We start from the raw sequence: 20,865 nt of genomic DNA on the forward strand, positions 1-20,865 counted from the left end.
GCGTGCATATCGCCATTTGCGGACTATTTAGATTCCTCCAGGCTAGGAACCTTTTAAATAGACCATCATCCATCACCATCTTAATCCTTGAATATAGTTTGAAAGTGAAATACAAGAGTGTTGTACTTATTTCATTTCCCTAGCACTAATCATTGAAGGTTTTACGGAACCAAAGCTATTCAGTAGTAAGTCAGCACTATCTAACGGAAAGCGTAGGTATTAACTAACACGCTAACTGAACTGAACGTTAACGTGTTTTACGGACTGCTTAAAATGAACTTTTGTGACTCTTTGACGTCCCCACTCCCTCTGAAAGGTGGCGCAGGCTGTCTTAATCACAAAAGGGGAGAGTTTTAGCCGGGCGAATTACTAAATAAAAGCGATATTTACAAGACTTGCAGTAATTTGCAAAACACAACGCCCGCACCTCATTGGAGAGTCGTCGCTGTCACGTCGTGAAGTAAAGCCGGAAAAACCTACCCACGATACGTATCTAAGTGCAGACGACGACGTGGAGTACCGAAAAAAGGGAGTTGGGGCCCTCGTTGCTTCTCTCCTCTCCCATCCCTGCCCCCTGCCACGCCTTCACTGTTGTGTCCCCCCTATCCTCCATCTCTACACCCTTCATCTCCTTTCCCAAGGTGGCTTCCATCAACTCCCCCTCCCGGATGATGCCCTCTCTTCCTCCATTTATCCCTCCTATCAACTCTGATCCTCCCCCCCCCCTCCTTTCCTCAATCCTTTTCTTGGGCTCCCTCTCCCCTGCTTTCATCCTCTATTTTCCCCACCTACTCTCTCTCCCCCGAGTCCTTTTGCATTTTCCTCCTCTGCCTTATCCCATTCCCACTCGCGTCTGCCCTGCCCCTCCTCCCCGCCCTTATGGGTCCTCTCCCTCCTTTGGTTATGTCCGCAGCTCGTGGTCGTGCAGTAGCGTTCTCGCTTCCCACTCCCAGGTTCCCGGGTTCGATTCCCGGCAGGGTCAGGGATTTTCTCTGCCTCGTGATGACTGGGTCAATGTGTGCTGTCCTTAGGTTAGTTAGGTTTAAGTAGTTCTAAGTTGTAGGGAACTGATGACCATAGATGTTAAGTCCCATAGTGCTCAGAGCCATTTTGAACCTCCTTTGGTCCCCCCCCCCCCCCCTCATTCCTTTTTCTTCTCCTCCCTCCTTGTTTCCCCCCTCATCTGTCCAGTTCAACCCCCTCCCTCCCATCTGCTCTAGGCTATGGTGTGTCGTCTTTGTGCCGACATTTTAGAGCAGTGTTTACAGTGAGTGTTCAGTGTTGTGTGTCTTTTCCGACGTGTTGCGGACGGATATCATACTGTCACTGGGTGTGATTTTAGACCTCTTGCGGACAGAAACCAGACTGTCGCCATGTTTTCTAATTGTCTGTCTACTATGTTATCTGTCTGCATCCTGTGTATTTTTATTCGCTTTGCCAACCCTTTGCTTTCTGTTTTAACTTTCCCCAATTTTCCGCCGTTTTACAATTTAAGCCCCCGTTTTATCGCCTGTTTTTACTGTTTCTTAACCTCTGCTTACATTTTAAAAAGTCTGTAGGCTGCAGAGCAGCGTAATTAGCTGCTGCCAACCCGCCCCCTTCGGGGGGAATCGAAATACGATAAAGGAAAAAAAGGGAGAGTTGGGGATGCTTCACTTGCGAACTATGGATGTCGATGTAGACTAAGTCTGCCTCTGGTTTCAAATAAAATGGGGTGTGGTATGGAAATCGTTAGCATAAAGCAGTAACATTGATGTGGGAGGGGGGGTTAGGGGCAATGGTAGAACCCAGTGGGACTCCCATTGTAATGTGCAGACGATGCGGCGAGAGCGCCCGGCCAGGAGCCGAGAAAGGGAGACTGTAGGTAAACTGGTCGGCTAAGGAAGCAGGAAGGAAAAATATGAGGAGGGATTTATTTGGGGAGCGAGCGCAAAGAGGAGTTAAGTGGAAGGCAGCCCCAGTTGCGCGCAGCTGTCGCGCCGGAAGTGGGCGCCAGCGGCCGGGACGGGGCTGGCTCTGCCGCCAGCAAGGGCCCTGCGTGCTGCCGCAGCACCTGCGAGGCCAGGGGAGCTGACCGGCGCCACACGTTCACCACTCGTCGTTATCGTCAGTTCTTCGACAGGCGTGATGCGACTCCCGACAGTATCCTGTGTTGTAAAAGCCACTTCATCTCTGCATAACCTACACGTAACGAGTGGTTATAATTAACGTGCAGCTACTCACAGAAAACCACTGTAACTAGCAATTATCGTACGGTAGCGAAACGTGCCAGGTATTCTAATGCGTTAATGCAGAACCGATTTACGCTGTAAAAAAAATTAGTTCCGATTTTCGCCACTAGGTGCAAAAGTGGAGTTGTGAATGCGAGAAAGACGTACACTACTGGCCATTAAAATTGCTACACCGCGAAGATGACGTGCTACAGACGCGATATTTAACCGACAGGAAGAAGATGCTGTGATATGCAAATGATTAGCTTTTCAGAGAATGCACACAAGATTGGCGCCGGTTGCGACACCTACAACTTGCTGACATGAGGAAGGTTTCCAACCGATTTCTCATGCACTAACAGCAGTTGGCCGGCGTTGCCTGGTGAAACATTGTTGTGATGCATCGTATGAGGAGGAGAAATGCTTACCATCACGATTCCGACTTTGATAAAGGTCGGACTGTTGCCTATCCCGATTGCGGTTTATCGTATCGCGACATTGCTGCTCGCGTTGGTCGACATCTAATGACTGTTTGCAGAATATGGAATCGGTGGGTTCAGGAGGGTAATACGGAATACCGTACTGGATCCCAACGGCCTCGTATGACCAGCAGTCGAGATGACAGGCATCTTATCCGCATGGCTGTAATTTATCGTGCAGCCACGTCTGGATCACTGAGTCAACAGATGGGGACGTTTGCAACACAACAACCATCTGCACGAACAGTTCGACGAAGTTTGCAGCATCTTGGACTATCAGCTCGGAGACCGTCGCTGCGGTCACCCTTGACGCTGCATCAGAGACAGGAGCGCGTGCGATGGTGTACTCAGTGACGAACCTGGATGCACGAATGGCAAAACGTTATTTTTTCGGATGATTCCAGGTTCTGTTTACAGCATCATGATGGTCGCATCCGTCTTTGGCGACATCGCGGTGAACGCATATTGGAAGCGTGTATTCGTCATTGCCATACTGGCGTATCACCCGGCGTGATGGTATGTGGTGCCATTGGTTACACGTCCCAGTCACCTCTTGTTCGCATTGGCGGCACTTTGAACAGTGAACGTTACATTTCAGATGTGTAACGACCCGTGGCTCTACCCTTCATTCGATCCCTCTGAAACCCTACATTTCAGCAGGATAACGCACAACCGCATGTTGCAGGGCCTGTGCGTGCCTTTCTGGATACAGAAAAGTTTCAGCTGCTGCCCTGGCCAGCACATTCTCCAGATATCTCACCAATTGAAAACGTCTGGTCAATGGTGGCCGAGCAACTGGCTCGTCACAATATGCCAGTCACTACTCTTGATGAAGTGTGGTATCGCGTTGAAGCTGCACGGGCATCTGTACCTGTACACGCCATCCACGCTCTGTTTGACTCAATGCCCAGGCGTATCAAGGCCGTTATTACGGCCAGAGGTGGTTGTTCTGGGTACTGATTTCTCAGGATCTATGCACCCAAATTGCGTGAAAATGTAATCACATGTCAGTTCTAGAATTATGTATTTCTCCAATGAATACCCGTGTATCATCTGCATTTCCTCTTGGTGCAGCAATTTTAATGGCCCTTAGTGTAGTTCCATTTGCACTGCTAGGGAAAACTGTCTACTACATAAACTGTTTGTCTAATTGTATTGTTCTTCTTGTCTGTGAATTAACCAACATATTCTTATACAGTAATCTCAAAATGACTCCTTCCATCGTGCCTTTCAGTTCTGACTGGAAAAATTAAAATAATGTAAGTTACACCTCGATAAAACATCAGCATGGAGCAAAAACTGGTTAAGTAGCGTTAAAAAAAAATTCAAACTTACAGATGCCATACCAGTGAAAATTTCGCATATCGATCACACAGGGTTTATTTCCATTGAGGTGCGACGTGTTTATTTTTTGTTCCTTTTTATGCGCATGTTTGTCAACTTCAGAGACAACATTCCCCGTTCACAGTGAAGTTACCAGAATGGAGAAGAGGCCTTTTTGGTTATCTTGGAAGCTTAGCCGCACACCAGTGAAGTAAGCGAAATAAAAGGAACAAATACCAGAACTAGATAGCTCTTCTGCCGGTCGTAAAGAAGTCTCAGAATACCTGTCGATAGGAGTAGCTAACAGAATAAGGATAAGAAAAGTAAAGGCGAAGGTGATGATGCAATCAAAAGGAGAATAACGACTTGCTTAACATCAAAATTGGAAACGACTTAGCAATGCAGGCGAAAAAAGGTTTTCTTCTGTAAGTAGATATACTGGTGTCGAGTATTGATATGGAACCGAAGGGAAAGTTCCTGGACGTGTTCGACCAGAGCACAGGAGTGTATGGAAGCGAAATGTGAGCACCGAAGATGCAGAAACTGGAAGCATTTGTATGTTCAGAATTAAGTGGACAGGTGAAGTACGAAATAAGTTACTTCTTATTGCAAAGAGTAGGTGAAGGTAGATGTCTATGGAACAACTTTCCCAAAAGAAGGGACATCTTAGCGATATGTGAAGTTTCTTTTATTATTATCTTGCGCTAGAAGGAACAGTAGAGGAAAAAACAGGGGAAAGATGAGATACACAGAACGGATTCTAGAGCATGATGGGTGTCAGTAGATCTGCAGGGGAGAAATGCTCAGCAGATCTTTTTCTCTTCTTCCCTCCAACAAGAATGAGGCTTTAGTGGTGCTTTTCTGGCTTTGCTGGATTTATTCCCATCTTTTCATTTGTCTTCTCGCAATTCTACTTCCGACTAGCTCGTCATCTACTTGCTGCTTTTGCTGGTCTTCTTTCATACATACGTTCTAGACGGTGTTTCCATTGTTTACGTAGTTGTATTTCACCATTTAGTTTGTATATCTGCAACTCTCCTCTAATATCTTCATCTCTAAACCGATCTCCTCGTGAATTTAATTCACACATTTTGCAAGCGGCATCTATCGCTCTCTGCCTCTCACTATCTACAACTCACTTCAATAGAAGTAGCATAGAGACCGCCATTACATTTTGGAGCCTGAGATATGTGTCCTTCAGCCGGCCGAGATGGCCGAGCGGTTCTAGGCGCTACGGTCGCAGGTTCGAATCCTGCCTCGGGCATGGATGTGTGTGATGTCCTTAGGTTAGTTAGGTTTAATTAGTTCTAAGTTCTAGGCGACTGATGACCTCAGAAGTTAAGTCGCATAGTGCTCAGAACCATTTGAACCAATTTTGTCTTTCCGGGTTATGTTTTTAAATGATCTCCTTATTGTGCTGTATATCCTATGGAATTTATTTAAATTAATATCCACGCCTGCAGCACCATACAGGACCGCACCGAAGATTGGAAACTTAAAAGAAATGGAAAAGGCGGACAGCTAGCTCACTATTCAAAAATGGTTCAGATAGCTCTGAGCACTATGGCACTTAACATCTGAGGTCATTATTCCCATAGAACTTAGAACTACTTAAACCTAACTAACCTAAGGACATCACACATAGCCGGCCGGAGTGGCCGTGCGTTTCTAGGAGGTACAGTCTCGCGGTTCCAGACTGAAGCGCCTAGAACCGCTCGACCACTGCGTCCAGGAGCTCACTATTCATATCTTGTGAAGAAAATCCGTAAAGCCAGCTCACTATATATATTTAGTGACACCTTTTTCTTTTCAGAGGATACACAACACGTTAAGTTACAATCGGACGCCACGTAGGAATACTGTGATGTAGAAACAAGTGACCCATATTTAAAACACATACAGATACCTGCGATACGGCGACCTCAGCTTCATTAGACAGTGAAAGAATTCATTCTCGCCGGCCGCGGTGGTCTCGCGGTTCTAGGCGCGCAGTCCGGAACCGTGCGACTGCTACGGTCGCAGGTTCGAATCCTGCCTCGGGCATGGATGCGTGTGATGTCCTTAGGTTAGTTAGGTTTAAGTAGTTCTAAGTTCTACGTGACTGATGACCACAGCAGTTGAGTCCCATGGTGCTCAGAGCCATTTGAATTCATTCTCCGTCACACCAAATGCGCCACTGCCATCGAAAACCAGTATCTTTCAGTCGATGGCCTAGAATTATTACGAAATTTCTTGAGGCTATACGGTTGCACTACTCTGTTGAGTGTGAACTGAACTAAGATACGACGAAAAATTGGAAGGACGACATGAAAGTGTTTGAAGTAGACCTTTAGCTAGAGGAGGAGTAGAAAGTAATGAAAGAGACAGAGACTACAGGGAGGCTGAATGTACCAAAGCAAATAAGAGTGTAGCACATCGTTTTTCTAACAACGGACATGCAGATGGAAGAAAAAGAAAAAATCCAGAACTCGCAAGCAGGGAAAGGGGTGAAGCACCACACAGAGGAAGATGGTGACTAGGAAGAGTGGAACATGTGTGACGGATTAGTGAAGACAATGACAGTAGTACGTTTATAGAAAAACCGAATGTACGATAACATCGAGCAGTGTTTCGACTACGCTCATTATCTGTGTTCAGGCGGAAGTTTTGTCTTGAACCTGCGATAAATTTCTTGTCGCGTCACGCTTCCTATGACTAGAGGGAGAGACGCAACCCGAAAACTTCGAATGCGTGACAAGGTCAATAACACTCGCTGCGCGTCTTGTCGCGGCGTTCCCCTGGATGTCAGGCTGACCCGCCAAACGTGACGTGCTGCGCTGGAGGCCCCTCGCAGCCGGGCGGCGGCGGACGCCTTTGAAGATTTTCTGTGTGTGGCCAGCGTGGCCTCGACGTCATCACAACAGAACGAGATGCGCTCTGAACCGTTAACGAGCACGTTGCGAATTGACCGCTCCCAGATTGAAGTTGCTGGCACTGTGCTGATGTGACAGACGCCAAAGCGCTTTTAGGTATGATGACCCTTTCCTGATGCGCTGTCCCTTTGGTTTCCTGAATCACACTGTGCTGACACAGAGATATTTCTCCGAGTATTCGTGGGATTGTACGTATTGTCACTAGTCGCATCCAAAGCTTTGAAGATGTCAAAAGACGCTTCGTTGTCTGGTTGTGGAGAACTACCAACAAAAAGCTGCGATTTCAAAGACATTCAGTAATCCATCATGATATGAAAACCAGCAAAAGATACGTATGTACAGGGTGACAAACGGGAGACGGACGGATTTGAACTGTGTAGTACTGAGGGCGCGGTGGTGGGAGGTGGTCGTGGTGGGGATAGTTTTGTTCCACACAAGACGCCATTTCATTTACTCAGTCACTATGGAGCAGTGGGACTTGCAACGTCGAATGTTTGTCTACGATAGTTTCGTGAAAAATGGTGAGTCTGTTATTTATACATAGTGATTGTTTCGTGCGCGTTTTAATGTCGATCTACATAGAGCTGTTCCGAGCCGTGACACAATCGTCAGATGGGTAGAAAACTTCAGATCATCTGGAAACATACTGAATAAGAAGCATCCTGGCCCGAGATGCAGAGTAACGACACCGGAAAATGTTGAAAGGGTAAGGCAAGCGGCAGACAGAAGCCCAGAACGGTCAGCTAGACGTCATACTAGTGAGTTACGAATCAGTCGTGAATCGAGTAGAAGAATTTTGCATAAAGAATTAAAATTCCATCCCTACAAAATGCTAATGTCCAACAACTTAAGGAAACTGATTTTGCTGTACGAGAAGACTTGGCTTACAGAATGCAAGTAATTTTGGGATCGAATGAAAATTAAATTTTATTGATGAGTGATGAAGCTCATTTTCGTTTAAACGGATCGTGAATAAGCAAAACCTACGTTACTGGGCTCCAGAGCATCCACACCTTATCTATCAGTGTCCTCTACACTCAGAAAAAGTAACAGTCTGGTGTGCTCTTGGCTCTGTTGGCATTATTGGACCTTATTTTCTTGAAGAGAACGGGGCTACAGTTACTGTTAATTCGGTTCGTTACATTCGTATGCTTGAAACATTCTTGAAACCAGAACTAAGAAGACGACGAATCCCTTTAAAACGCGTTTGGTTCCAGCAGGTTGGGGCAACATCGCACACAGCAAACACTTCAATGACAGTTCTTTAGACGCATGTTTCCCGGCCGGATTATCTTACATTTTGGCAATGTTCCTTGGCCTCTTAGGTCTCCCGGCTTGTCAGTATGTCACTTTTTTCTATGGGGGTACCTTAAGAACTGTGTCTATAACCACAAACCACGAAATTGGAACTAGTTGAAGAATGCAATCGTTCAAGAAATTGCTGCTATCCCTGCAGAGATTTTTTCCGTGTGATGGAGGATTTTGAGAACCTTCAAAAAGTGTTCAAAAATTAATCGAAGGACGCTTACAAGCGAAGGTGACTAAAGAAAAAAATCTAACGAAATGCAATGTGTTATTATGCTTGATACATAAATAATATTATGAATATGTGATAGGAAATGGGTTACATCGGTCGACAACCTGGCAAACGTCCTCATAATACATACCGTTATAATAAGATTCATCCAATTTCACAAGTCTATATCTTCTATATGAATGACGATAGAAACAGGGGGTAAATATTAACTTATGCCTAACAAAGTTGTTATTTTAAAATGAACCATTCTGTTTTACATACCCATCTATTACATACAATCACCTACAGTCTTGGGATATTTTTTACTATTACGCTTAGTACAAAAGTTTCATTTAACTTTCACAAATATTCTATGCGCTTTCTATCGGACGCAAAAGAAACATACACACGGTACACAAACTCCTCTCATACTCTGGCGAGCATGTCTTGTAGTAAACTTAATTCACTGCTGTTGTTATGCAGTGTTGCAATACGCACAAAGTTGTTGGAAGGTAAGGCGCCAAGACGGAATGTTTCACAAAACCTCCACAATTTCCCCTTAAATAAATCAACCGGTGTCTAGGAACTGCTGGTGCCATAGACGAATATTTTGGTGCAGTGCCGTATTCTTGGCTAAAACACCTTTTGCTGCTGTTATCGATTCCACGCAAACTGAGTAAAGCTAACAGCACCAGAGAGACCCCCACTGGTAACCACATGAAATGATTGGCGCCAAGGAAAACATTTTATTTCAATGTACAATTAAAATACGCCCCATCTTCTTTCCTGTAGAACTTCAATATGTGCCAGACTCATCGATCGTAGAACATCAAGACGGTTAGTAGGGTTCTGCCCAAGTACGAGTCAGCACTACCGCATCAACAATTCTGATTGCTTCATTAATTAGTGCCCGAAGGGTAGCAATGTCATTGACTGATGTTGGGTACACGCCATTCTTGACGTAATCACACAAAAAAGGAATAATGGCACGAAATCCGGAGAGCGCGGTGGCCATGGTATGGGACCATCACAACCCGTCCACCTCGAAGGAAATGTGTCATTCAGCAAATCCCGCACGTTCAAACTTCAATGTAAGGGTGCACCATCATGGTATGGGACCATCACAACCCATCCACCTCGAAGGAAATGTGTCATTCAGCAAATCCCGCACGTTCAAACTTCAATGTAAGGGTGCACCATCATGGTATGGGACCATCACAACCCATCCACCTCGAAGGAAATGTGTCATTCAGCAAATCCCGCACGTTCAAACTTCAATGTAAGGGTGCACCATCATTCTGGAAGAAGATGGACGTCTGCAGATCTTCGATCTGTGATAGCGGGAACTGTTGGAGCACGTCCAGGTAAGCACCTCCCGTTATTGTTTTCTCTGCGAAGGAAAATAGGATCATCAACCTCTCGTGTGTTAGATCACACCGCACACTAAGCTTCGGGCTATCGTGGACTTGTTCACGTATGCTGTGTGTGTTTTTCGGAGCCCCAAATCCTAATGTTGTGGCGATTCACGTTTCTAGAAATGTGAAATGTTTATTCATCTAAAAACATGGATTTTTTCTGGGTAGTCGTTGTCCGTGGAGGAAGTCATCATAGAACACGCGAATTCATATCACATAGGACGATGGTCTGGCTCCAATGCTTGGACCATTTCCACTTTGTACGCATTGAGGCCCAGCCGCTTATGTAACGCTTTATGAACAGTTGATCTTGCTTGCTGCAACTCGCGTGATGCACAACGAATTGACCTCTGAGGGTTGCGTTCAAGTGCAGCTTGCACTCTGTCGGGATACGGGAGAGCGCACATTCCAACGAAGGTCTTTGACACTGTCTATATCTTTAACGTTTTTGAACCGCCTCAGTATGCTAGTTTTTGCCGGAGGTGACCTCCCATACTAACGTCGATAATTCCGCACTACCGCTGTCACAGATTTGGACTCTGAATACCAGCTAACACATTACGCCTCTTTCTGATCTTTTGCCATTTTGATGCAGTCCAAGCCGATTCCCATTTGACAATAAAACTCTGTATTATCTTCAAAGTTACGATTTTAGGAAATGATAGCGATCCCCGGTAGCCTATATAATTTTGTCTATGACATGCATGTCGTCATAGATTACCCGAATGTCTTTGATATCGAATAATGAATATCGTCTCTCCTAATCACAACATTTTTTAAAATCATTTTTATATTGAATCCAGGCAACCTCCCTTTTACGCGTTTACTGTGATGATAACTTCTGTGAGTATTTTTTACTTCGAAAACTTATTTGTATTCACTTCTAAATGATTCTGCCTTGTATGTTTTTCACCTGCTCCGACATAGTTGCGAATATGAACAGTCATCCAGTACTGTCAGATGTTTTTCTATTCCAGTCTTTGATCACAATATCAATTTTTTTGACGATGACCTGTTTCAGTCCGTTATGACCATCCTCAGATCTACAATATAAAAATATATACCCCTGGTTTGCAGTGTGTCTTTCAACACAATACAGCATAACGTATCACAATATACTATCATACACCAGGAAAATGTACAGATCAAATATGATGAAACGTACCTCTTATATACCATGTCCTAATGCGACAAGGTCGTAATGGCATCGTCAAAACATAAATATACTCAGCACAGCATCGTCACATAGGTCTAAAATAAGGTGTAGAATAGGCCACATCGTACCCACAGTCCTTTTTACAACTGGCTACTGAAGTACAGTAACTACCAGAAATCTGTTTGCCTACATCCTACATAGATGTCGCTACTGTGAGCTTAGATGTAGTCATCATTTACGTAAGAAACGTAATCTGATAAAAACACATTAGGTAAAATACATGTAGCGGACTTTTAAATATTGATCTCTATTATAGAAACTAATTTTGCTACAGTAAAAGACGAATACAGTTACCCATATAAAACTGTTAAATGGAAATATATTATAAAGATAATAGGTCTGAACTTTTATGGTGAATTTACGGTCAAAAATAAATGTACGTAATACATTGCCTGTAGCAACCTATAAATGACCTATGAAAGATACAATGTCTATATGACAACTGAAGAAAAGACAGATCATTGATGAGCACCCTCTGTTGCGTCGACCGCCAGGATGTTATGTATTCGCGCACCGATCATATGAACTTAAGCACTAGAGGGCTTTTCATACATCGTTCTTACGATCGGTGCACTAATACATGACATCCTGGCAGCCGACCCCGGGATTCAATGCCAACTTTGTTTACGTCAGTGTAAGTGAGGTTATATATATATATATATATATATATATATATATATATATATATATATATATATATATATATATCTTGTTACGAGACTTGGTTGTCATGTTTCTTTGCTTCCATAATGGCAGGAATTGCTTTACTCATTCCACAAAAAATAAAATAAAATTAGGACAAGTAATGTTAACTCAACAGTGATCTATGTGGTAATATAAGGAAAAGCAAAAGTGCTTTGAAAACTTTTGCCATGGTAATTTTGTTTAAGTATTTTGAATTGTTTACTTACAACTGTTGAAAGTTTTGACAACAAGTGTGTATTTTGACATATCTTGAAATTTATAGCAAGTATGAGGAATACGTGTAATGTATATAATTTTTTTTTTTTTTTTTTTTTTTTTTTTTTTTTGCAATAGAACAACATGAAGCTGCAGATTTGTGTGTTAATTGTCGTGTTTAAGTTCTGAAATATGACATATTACACCATCAACAAAAATTCACTATGGTTTCAAATATTTTTTTAGGATAATTCATTGTTAACTAACATTAACACAGAGCAATTAATCAGTTGTAGTCCTCTTGTACTTTTAAAATGCGCCCGATAATGAAGGGCATAACTAAAGTTTTCCCCTGGATCTTCTATTTTATTTTCAGATTTCTCCTTAGTTATCTTCTCTCATTGCTCTACGTACAGAGTCGGTAGAGGATACATTACAATCCTGCCTCTCTCGTTTCTCAACCACTCCTTTCCTTTCATGCCCTTCAAGTTACGAAAACTAATGCCACTGAAAGCTGTCCCAAGTCACATAGCAAAGGGAAACGTATTTCATCATACAGAAGATGCTGTAGGAGTACCGACCTCTCGGAACAAATCTTTGGAGCCAATGTAATTGAAATGAAATGAAATGTCGCGCGACGAGGGCCTGCTGTCGGGTAGACCGTTCGCCTGGTGCAAGTCTTTCAATTTGACGCCACTTCGGCGACTTGCGCGTCGATGGGGATGGAATGATGATGATGATTAGGACAACACAACACCCAGTCGCTGAGTGGAGAAAATCTCCAACCCAGCCGGGAATCGAACCCGGGCCCTTTGGATTGACAGTCTATCGCGCTGACCACTCAGCTACCGGGGCAGACAGCCAATACAGTTCATATTTACCTTTAAGGCACTCCAACGAAGGTTGAGATAGTGTAATGCATCCACCGAGTCTCACAGAGTTCGCGTGACAGTGGTGTAAGAGAGACCACTTATCCACACAAACTGTTCTTGTGGTAATAGAGTATAAATTTTCTTCAATTTTTCTCAGGCGAAAAGTCTGCAGCAAGTTCTGTGAGAGTGTTCCTTTATGGCGATAGGGAGAAGTAACAATACCGGCTAAACATTGGAAGGTCTGTGCTTTTTGCAGGGTCTGACAGTTAACTCTCAACATACACTAATGTAACTCATTTCACATAAACAGGAGGCAAAACCCATTACTGTTCGATTAACATCTTGACTATGACTCACTGGAAACAGTAACAACTGTATAATATGTAGTAGTTTGCCTGAGCTAAAACTTATGGCGCAACCGCCCACCACAGGTATAGCACATAGCTGCTTCGTCTGCTGCAGCCGGGCTCATAATGGCAGTAACGGAAGCAACCACAAGGGCCGCCCGACTTACCGGTCGTTAACCGGATCCACTGGCAAGCTATACTGCAGAGCGTTAATTAATTGTTGTAGTAAACACTGGTATCTGGCTCAGAGTATAAATATTCGCAATATGTGAGAGCGGCGTTTGGTCGGACACGGAGTGCTCTGATTTGTTAGGAGATACAGAGATGCTTAAATGAATTGGTGGCTTGATTGCAAGGGGATAATATATCCAGCGGTAAGAGCTTTTCAGATGGACTGAAGGGGAGGATTAATTCTTGTTCAACGGCTAGGGGTTTTTCCTTACATTTCTGGAGGAGGTGGAATCGGTTGCTGGTGCCTCGAAGGGGAGGGATTGTGGATGTAGATGATACATAAGAAAGAGTCTAAATTTACAATACGGAGAAGTGGGTGAATTTTTTTCAGTCTTGAGTTAAATAGTTATTATAGATAAGGTAATTTAGAGGTAAATGAGATCTCTGTTTATAATGAGATAGTCAGAGATCAGCTGAAAATCAGAAATATGGAAAGTGGGATTGCTTTGCTTCATATGCAGGGAATCTGGATCCGCCGCTCACAGTTTGATATGAGCTACTACAACAAAGGCTTGCTCTATTTCTAGCCTTTGGAGGCTGTCAAAAGTGGGCGTTTCAGTGTTAGCCCACTAATGTGAGTAGTCGTTCTGTAAGGTGTCTTCGTGTAATCCCACAAGTGTGACTGGAAGGACAGGAAAGCGATAATCGCATTAGAACGAGCTCGTGATATCCCGATACACCGCAGAGCTCAATACAGTATCGAGTGTTGCCCGAAGTGTTACATGACATTTGGCCCACGCGGCGCGAAAGCAATCGATCCTGAGGTTCTAAAAAATTGCCACAAGAACAAGGTATAGCTCCGCTTGAAAAAAGGCATCGTGGAATACAGTAAGAAATAGTAATAAATCATACCAAGGCACAAACTCATGCATTTATGAATACCACATGGAAGCATTTTATGATGATTATGTAAAGCTAAAAAAGACGAAAGTTTGGTCCTTCAAAAATGTTACTCGACTCGCATCCCAATATTTTTTTTCCATATTGTTATTTCATCTCCCTCGCCCCATGTAGGCGGGAGGGTAGGCTCTCAGCTGTACAATTCTCCGCTCTTCAGTCAAGCGAATTAAAAAATTTACGACGAGGAATACAAACAAAATTTGTGACTGTTGTGTACTTTAAATTAAAAATGCAAGACTGACAGTTAAAAAACGGTAACACATACATCTTAAAACATAAAGCAAGAAGGTGAAATTACTCTGATGAAAATAACGAAGAACTACTCTTTCACTTAAAAGCTGAAGGACCTGCATTAGTGTCAGAGGTATTGCCGGAGGAGAGAGTATATTCCATAGGTTTGAGGGTATGGGTAGAAGCGTAGCAAAACTATGGAGGTGAGAGGCAGGAGCTGAGTTAGTGGGAAATACAGTCGATGGTAAAGACAGAGGGCGAGGGGTAGTGTATCTCGTAGGTAGGGCAGTGGTTGTAACAGAAGGAAAGGGATGAGGAGGGAGATAGGCGCCCTGTTGTGAAGTTGGACAGGTGGGGAAGAGTTAAAGTAGTAGGGCGGATCTCATTGTCTGGGAGAAAGAGATGGTTGAAGTTTGTGCTGGGATAAGATGTGGAGTAGTGTGCATGTGTCGGGACCGAGGATGTGTTCATGAAGGTGTTCAAAAATTGTTCAAATGGCTCTGAGCACTATGGACTTCTGAAGTCATCAGTCCCCTAGAACTTAGAACTACTTAAACCTAACTAACCTAAGGACATCACACGCATCCACGCCCGAGGCAGGATTCGAACCTGTGACCGTAGCGGTCGGGCGGTTCCAGACTGTAGCGCCTAGAACCGCTCGGCCACGCCGGCCGGCCGTGAAGGTGTGGCGGCATACTTTGTGATCAGAGGGAGACAAACTGATTGAGGAGGTTTTGGACGGATCGCTGGGATTCTGTAATGTAGAGCAGAGGGCGAGGAAAACGGTGTCATCGGCATTCTGAAGGAGGTGGACTCTTGGAGGTGGTTTGGGCATATCAGCGGTGCAGAGGCAATAAAACAGTCGACAACAGAGCCTTTGGGCAGTCCTGCAGTGGGATGGAAGGTGTTATTAATAGTGAAAAAGGATGGGCGATAGGATAAGAAGGATGCAATAAGGCCCGTCGTTAACTGGAAATGCGTATGGCTGAAGTTTGAAAAGGAGACCAGAATGCCATACACGGTCGCAGGCTTTTTCTAGGTAGAGGGAAACAAAAATAACGGAATTATGGGAGTTGAGTTGGTAGGAGATGGGTGAGACGCAGGAGCTGGTCATCAGAGGAGAAATAAGGGTGGAAGCAACACTGGTTAACGGGAAGAAAATGGTGTTGGTTCAAATGTTGATGGATGCGTCGGAAGAGGATGGATTCGAAGGCCTTGGTAATCATTCAGGCGAGGCAGATGGAGCGGTTTGAGGTTTCGGTACGTAATGCAGACGTAAACGGGGAAAGTGTTGCGCTTTTTTTTTGGAGTGCTTGTTTCACGTCGCTTGCTGCGATTGGCGTATTTAATACTGTATGTGGTATGTCATCCAAGTACTGGAAGCTGGATGCCGGGGTGGGGCAGCGGTATTTGTATGTTCAAGGTTGGAAGGGAAAAGTGAGTAGTCAGATTGTGGGTCATCAGGGATGGAGGAGATATCAGACAGATAGAAGGCAAAATTGTTAGCTTTGCTCAGATTAATACCAATAGAATGTTTTGGTTATTTGCTAGATAGAGACTACAGTAGCTTACTATGTGAAATGCAAATGAGAATTTCGAGATGAATGCTTAATAAACGAAATAATACATGTTAAACTGACTGTGGTTGCGATCGCTAGAATAAACAACAGCTCCAAGACCCGTTGTGGATATAGAACCAACTAGCCGGCACGGTAGCTCAGCGTGTTCGGTCAGAGGGATGCGTGCTCTCTGTAATAAAAAAAAAAAAAAAAAAAAACTGTGTCAAGGAATCGACGATCAACTTGAAAGAATGTCTTGTGACGTCCGCCCAGACCAAACGCAACGAACTATAAAAAAAAAAAAAATAGCCGGCACGGTGGCTCAGCGTATTCGGTCAGAGGGTTAGTAGGCCTCTGTAATAAAAAACTGAGTTAAACGGTCAACAACGAACTTAAACGGATGTCTTACGACGTCCGCCCCGAGCAGATGCAATGAACGAAAGCGAACAAACTGAGATAAAAAAAGCATATTTGGTCAGAGAGCTGGTTGGCCTCTGTAATAAAAAACTGAGTGAAAGGATCAACAACGAACTTGAACGAATGTTACGTGACGTCCGCAACGACCAAACAAAACGATCAACAACGAACAAAATGTTAAATAAAAGGGGGGTTGCGTCGATGTCCTGAATAGGGTTATTTGTACGGGTGGTGGTTCGCGGCTTGACACTTCCAATTTTTTTCCCAACATTCCCGTTTTTATTGGGTTCTGATACTTTACTATTAGTTTAATATAAGTATATATTATAATATTTGATGTTATGTAAATATAAGTTCACCTTTCTTTGAGGGGTGACTTTGTCGATTGTATTAATTTACAGGACAGCTTGAGCTACTTGTATAAAGATATTTTGCTCCTTTCCTTTTACGCTTCGTAATTCATATGCTGCAAAGAGGCTGCTACTGGATAGGATCAATGATCAAGTAAGACTGACCTTGGAGTTTTACTAAAATGTGGGAATGATGAAATAATGTTTATCTTATGCGGAGAAGTATTCCAAATTTGTATCACACTGTTTGTAACGGAACTTTTACAAGCTAGTGTCCTTATTGATTGGACATGGTACTTTCCTTTTCGTGGACGATGGAGGAAATGTGCATTTTAATAGAGCTACTGTGGGAATTTTACGCACGCCCGTTGTGTAAACAGTGCGATTTACGAACTAGAAACATCACTCAGCTGCCGCTGGAGTGCGTTGCGATCGCGTATACCACGTTGGGACCCACGTACCGTGTGCACAAGTCGCATCGTTCCTGAGCGTTCAGCAGCACGTTGAACTTGGCACGCTCTACGTTGACGTTCGACAGCATGGTCCGTGTGCCGACGGCTTAAGGCTCCACAATTAGACAGAATCGTGTGAACCATGATTGTTATCATTTATTCCTTAATGGCTGTGTTTGCCGGTAGGGGTGGCCCAGCGGTTCTAGGCACTACAGTCTGGAACCGCGCTACCGCAACAGTCGCAGGTTCGAATCCTGCCTCGGGCATGGATGTATGTGATGTACTTAGGTTACTTAGGTTTAAGTAGTTCTAAGTTCTAGGGGACTGATGACCTGGGAAGTTAAGTCCCATAGTGTTTACAAGGGAACCTCCCCATAGCACCCCCCTCAGATTTAGTTATAAGTTGGCACAGTGGATAGGCCTTGAAAAACTGAACACAGATCAATCGAGAAAACAGGAAGAAGTTGTGTGGAACTATGAAAAAAATAAGCAGAATATAGAAACTGAGTAGTCCATGCGCAAGATAGGCAACACCAAGAATAATGTGAGCTTAGGAGGGCCGTGGTCCCGTGGTTAACGTGAGCAGCAGAGGGTGAGAGGTCATTGGTTCAAGTCTTCCCTCGAGTGGGAAGTTTACTCTCTTTTTATTTTCGCAAAGTTATGATCGGTCCGTTCGTTCATTGACGTCTGTTCACTGTAATAAGTTTAGTGTCTGTGTTTTGCGACCGCACCCCAAACCGTGCGATTAGTAGACGAAAGGACGTGCCTCTCCAATGGGAACCGAAAACATTTGATCGCAAGGTCATAGGTCAACCGATTCCTCCACAGGAAAACACCTCTGATATATTCGATACGATACTGGTGATGGCATGAGCGTCACAAGACAGGAATATGTTGTCGACCCACCTAACTAGTACACTTGGCGAATGGGTAAAAAGATTCTTCTACCTTGCCCGATTAGGTTTTCTTGTGGATGTGATAATTACTCCCATCTCTCGCATTAGACGGACGGACGGACAGATAATAATTGTCTGAAAATAAAAAAAATTAAACTTTTCACTCATGGGAAGACTTGAACCAAGGACCTCTTGTTCCGCAGCTGCTCACGCTAACCACGGGACAACGGCGCTCCTAAGCTCACATTATCCTTGATGTTGCCTGTGTTGCGCACTACTCAGTTTGTATATTTTGCTTATTTTTTTCATAGTTCCACACAACTCCTTCCTGTTTTCTCGATTGATCTGTGTTCAGTTTTTCAAGGCTTATCCACTGTGCCAACCTATAACTAAATGTGAGGGGGGTGCGATGGGGAGGTTCCCTTGTCAGAGCCATTTGAACCATTTTTAATGGCTGGGTTTACATATGACCTGTTATCTGTAAGATACCGCAGCACGTGTTTTACGGTTATTTTTATGTTTAAGATCCATAATACATTAATAATGCTATGACACATGATAGAAATGGACGAACAGAATTCGTTAGCCCGAGGTTTCACGCTCTGTGACGTCGACTGCTCGAACAGCACCAGTAGACCGTCGTGTTGCAGGATTCGACACCACACTGTGACTGATTATGTTGACGAAATGAAATGATCGTATGGTATCTATTAGCCTTCGCGGTTCGGCCGTATTGTAAGTGTTTCTAGTTGACGACACTTCGGCGATTTGCGTGTCAATGACGATGAAAATTATGATGAAGGACACACAACACCCAGTCCCCTGCGGGGAATCGAACCCAGGCCCCCTTACTTGGTAGGTGGTAACGCTATAGTCTGTCTGTAAAAAGCGAGCAGCGCTTTTGGTGAGGGAAGTGGCCTTTCCCGGAAGAACGCTGCCATTGGCCTACAGGGGCACCCAACATGTGTTGCAGATCGGCGTGCAGTGATGTACGTCTTTTCTGTTCGTGGGATCTCAGTTGCCAGTGTGTCAGTCAGTTAAATTTGTATACTTTCTGACACACTTCGATATCCGGAAGTTATGGATAATCGTCTAGCATTGCAAGAAAATGTGCAGAATACGAGAAAGAGGAGGTATTTGCGGAGTAAAGAGCGTTCGGTCGTCTCTAATGTTATTACAGCGTGTATTAAAGAGGCGGCCCAAAAAGAACTGTTGGCTAATATTACCAGTCCCAACCAAAGGGCTGCAGTTTATACAAACGTCAGCATAAGGAACGAACGCGGAAATAAGCCTCGTGGTTTAGTGGAATCGCCACGAAGGAAAACTAATAATCTTGGGAGGAAACCGATCGTTATGGACAGTTTCAAAATAACGTAAAACCTTTGATGCTTATGGAACACTAAATCTCTATCTCGGTCACTATTCAACTGATTGCTTTAAATATATGCGCAATATGTATTCTAAACACTACTGAAATTTTCTTCGAAACATGTACATCGATTCTGGACTTCTAATCAAAAAGATTGACATACGAGGTGCGTTCACATATTAATTTTTATTTTTTTGGCAAGAACTTCATTTGTTAGTCTACAGCAATGTTATCCTCTTCAAAATATTTTCCATTACATACTATACACTTGTGGCAGTGCTTTTTCGAATTTCAGAAATTCTTTAGGAACTGTTTCTTCGGGATAGTTTATAGGTGTCTTAACTGTGCTTTTTAACCTCATCCATACTTGTAAAACTGCTGTCCTTTAAGGCCTGCTCTGAAATGTTTATACCATTTGTGTGCCCTTGGTTCACTCATAACAGGCTCACCAAAAGCAATATTTAACATTTCTAAAAATTTCATGCACTTTATTGCATTCCTATAACAAAATTTAATACAGATTCTCTAATCTGTTTTTATACAAAACAAATAATCCTTGATGCTACCAAAACACATGTAACCTTTTTGGCAGCTGACAACAGAGTAAATACCCAATATGTTTGACATTGTACACATACTTTTGAGACATGTTTACGAAGACAGTGAAAAAGAAGTAGTGCAAATCGGACTAATACAACAAGCAAAAGTATAAATTTCTGCTTACCTTCTGAACAATTTTCGTATTGCAAGTCCTTCAAAGAAAACTTGTACCTTTTAGTAGAAACTCAAAGTAAGAACAAGCCTTAAATTCTACAGATTGATTGCATTATATGGGTTTCGTTTTACGAATAGCAATAGAGGAATATTCAATACCTTCACATGATCAGTCATTCGGTTCTTTGTTTGTAGTATAATCCTTACTTCCATTCTTAATATTATTTACTCTATAATGTTGTGTTCCGGAAGAAGCTATCATTTTTGTATTCCTTATGGTCTTAACGCATTTGTCTAAAAATGAACGCAGCCGAGACGTATCTGTACACGGCGTCGCCACAGATGTAAAGCTCGCGCCGCCGCAGGGCCGGCGCTACGTTGTGAAACAGCCTGTAGAAGGGCCTCGTGACGTAGCTCGGTAGGCAGATTGGGGACTCGCTCGCTCGCTCTTCAGTTTACCGACAGACTATACCGCTGCGCTACGGAGGCGGACATCATGTCGGTAGAATACTGGTATGTGTTAGCCAACATGCGTGGCTGGTCGTGTTAGCCTCCG

General features: G+C 43.6%; 1 protein-coding gene across 1 annotated transcript in view; it reads left to right on the forward strand.

The window, feature by feature from the left end:
* The window catches only part of LOC126285225 (pro-neuregulin-2, membrane-bound isoform-like), a 772,532-nt gene that overhangs the window by 602,929 nt on the left and 148,738 nt on the right, over window positions 1-20,865 (forward strand). The window lies entirely within an intron of this gene.

This window comes from Schistocerca gregaria, chromosome 8 (assembly GCF_023897955.1).
Source record: "Schistocerca gregaria isolate iqSchGreg1 chromosome 8, iqSchGreg1.2, whole genome shotgun sequence".
Lineage (NCBI taxonomy): Eukaryota > Metazoa > Arthropoda > Insecta > Orthoptera > Acrididae > Schistocerca > Schistocerca gregaria.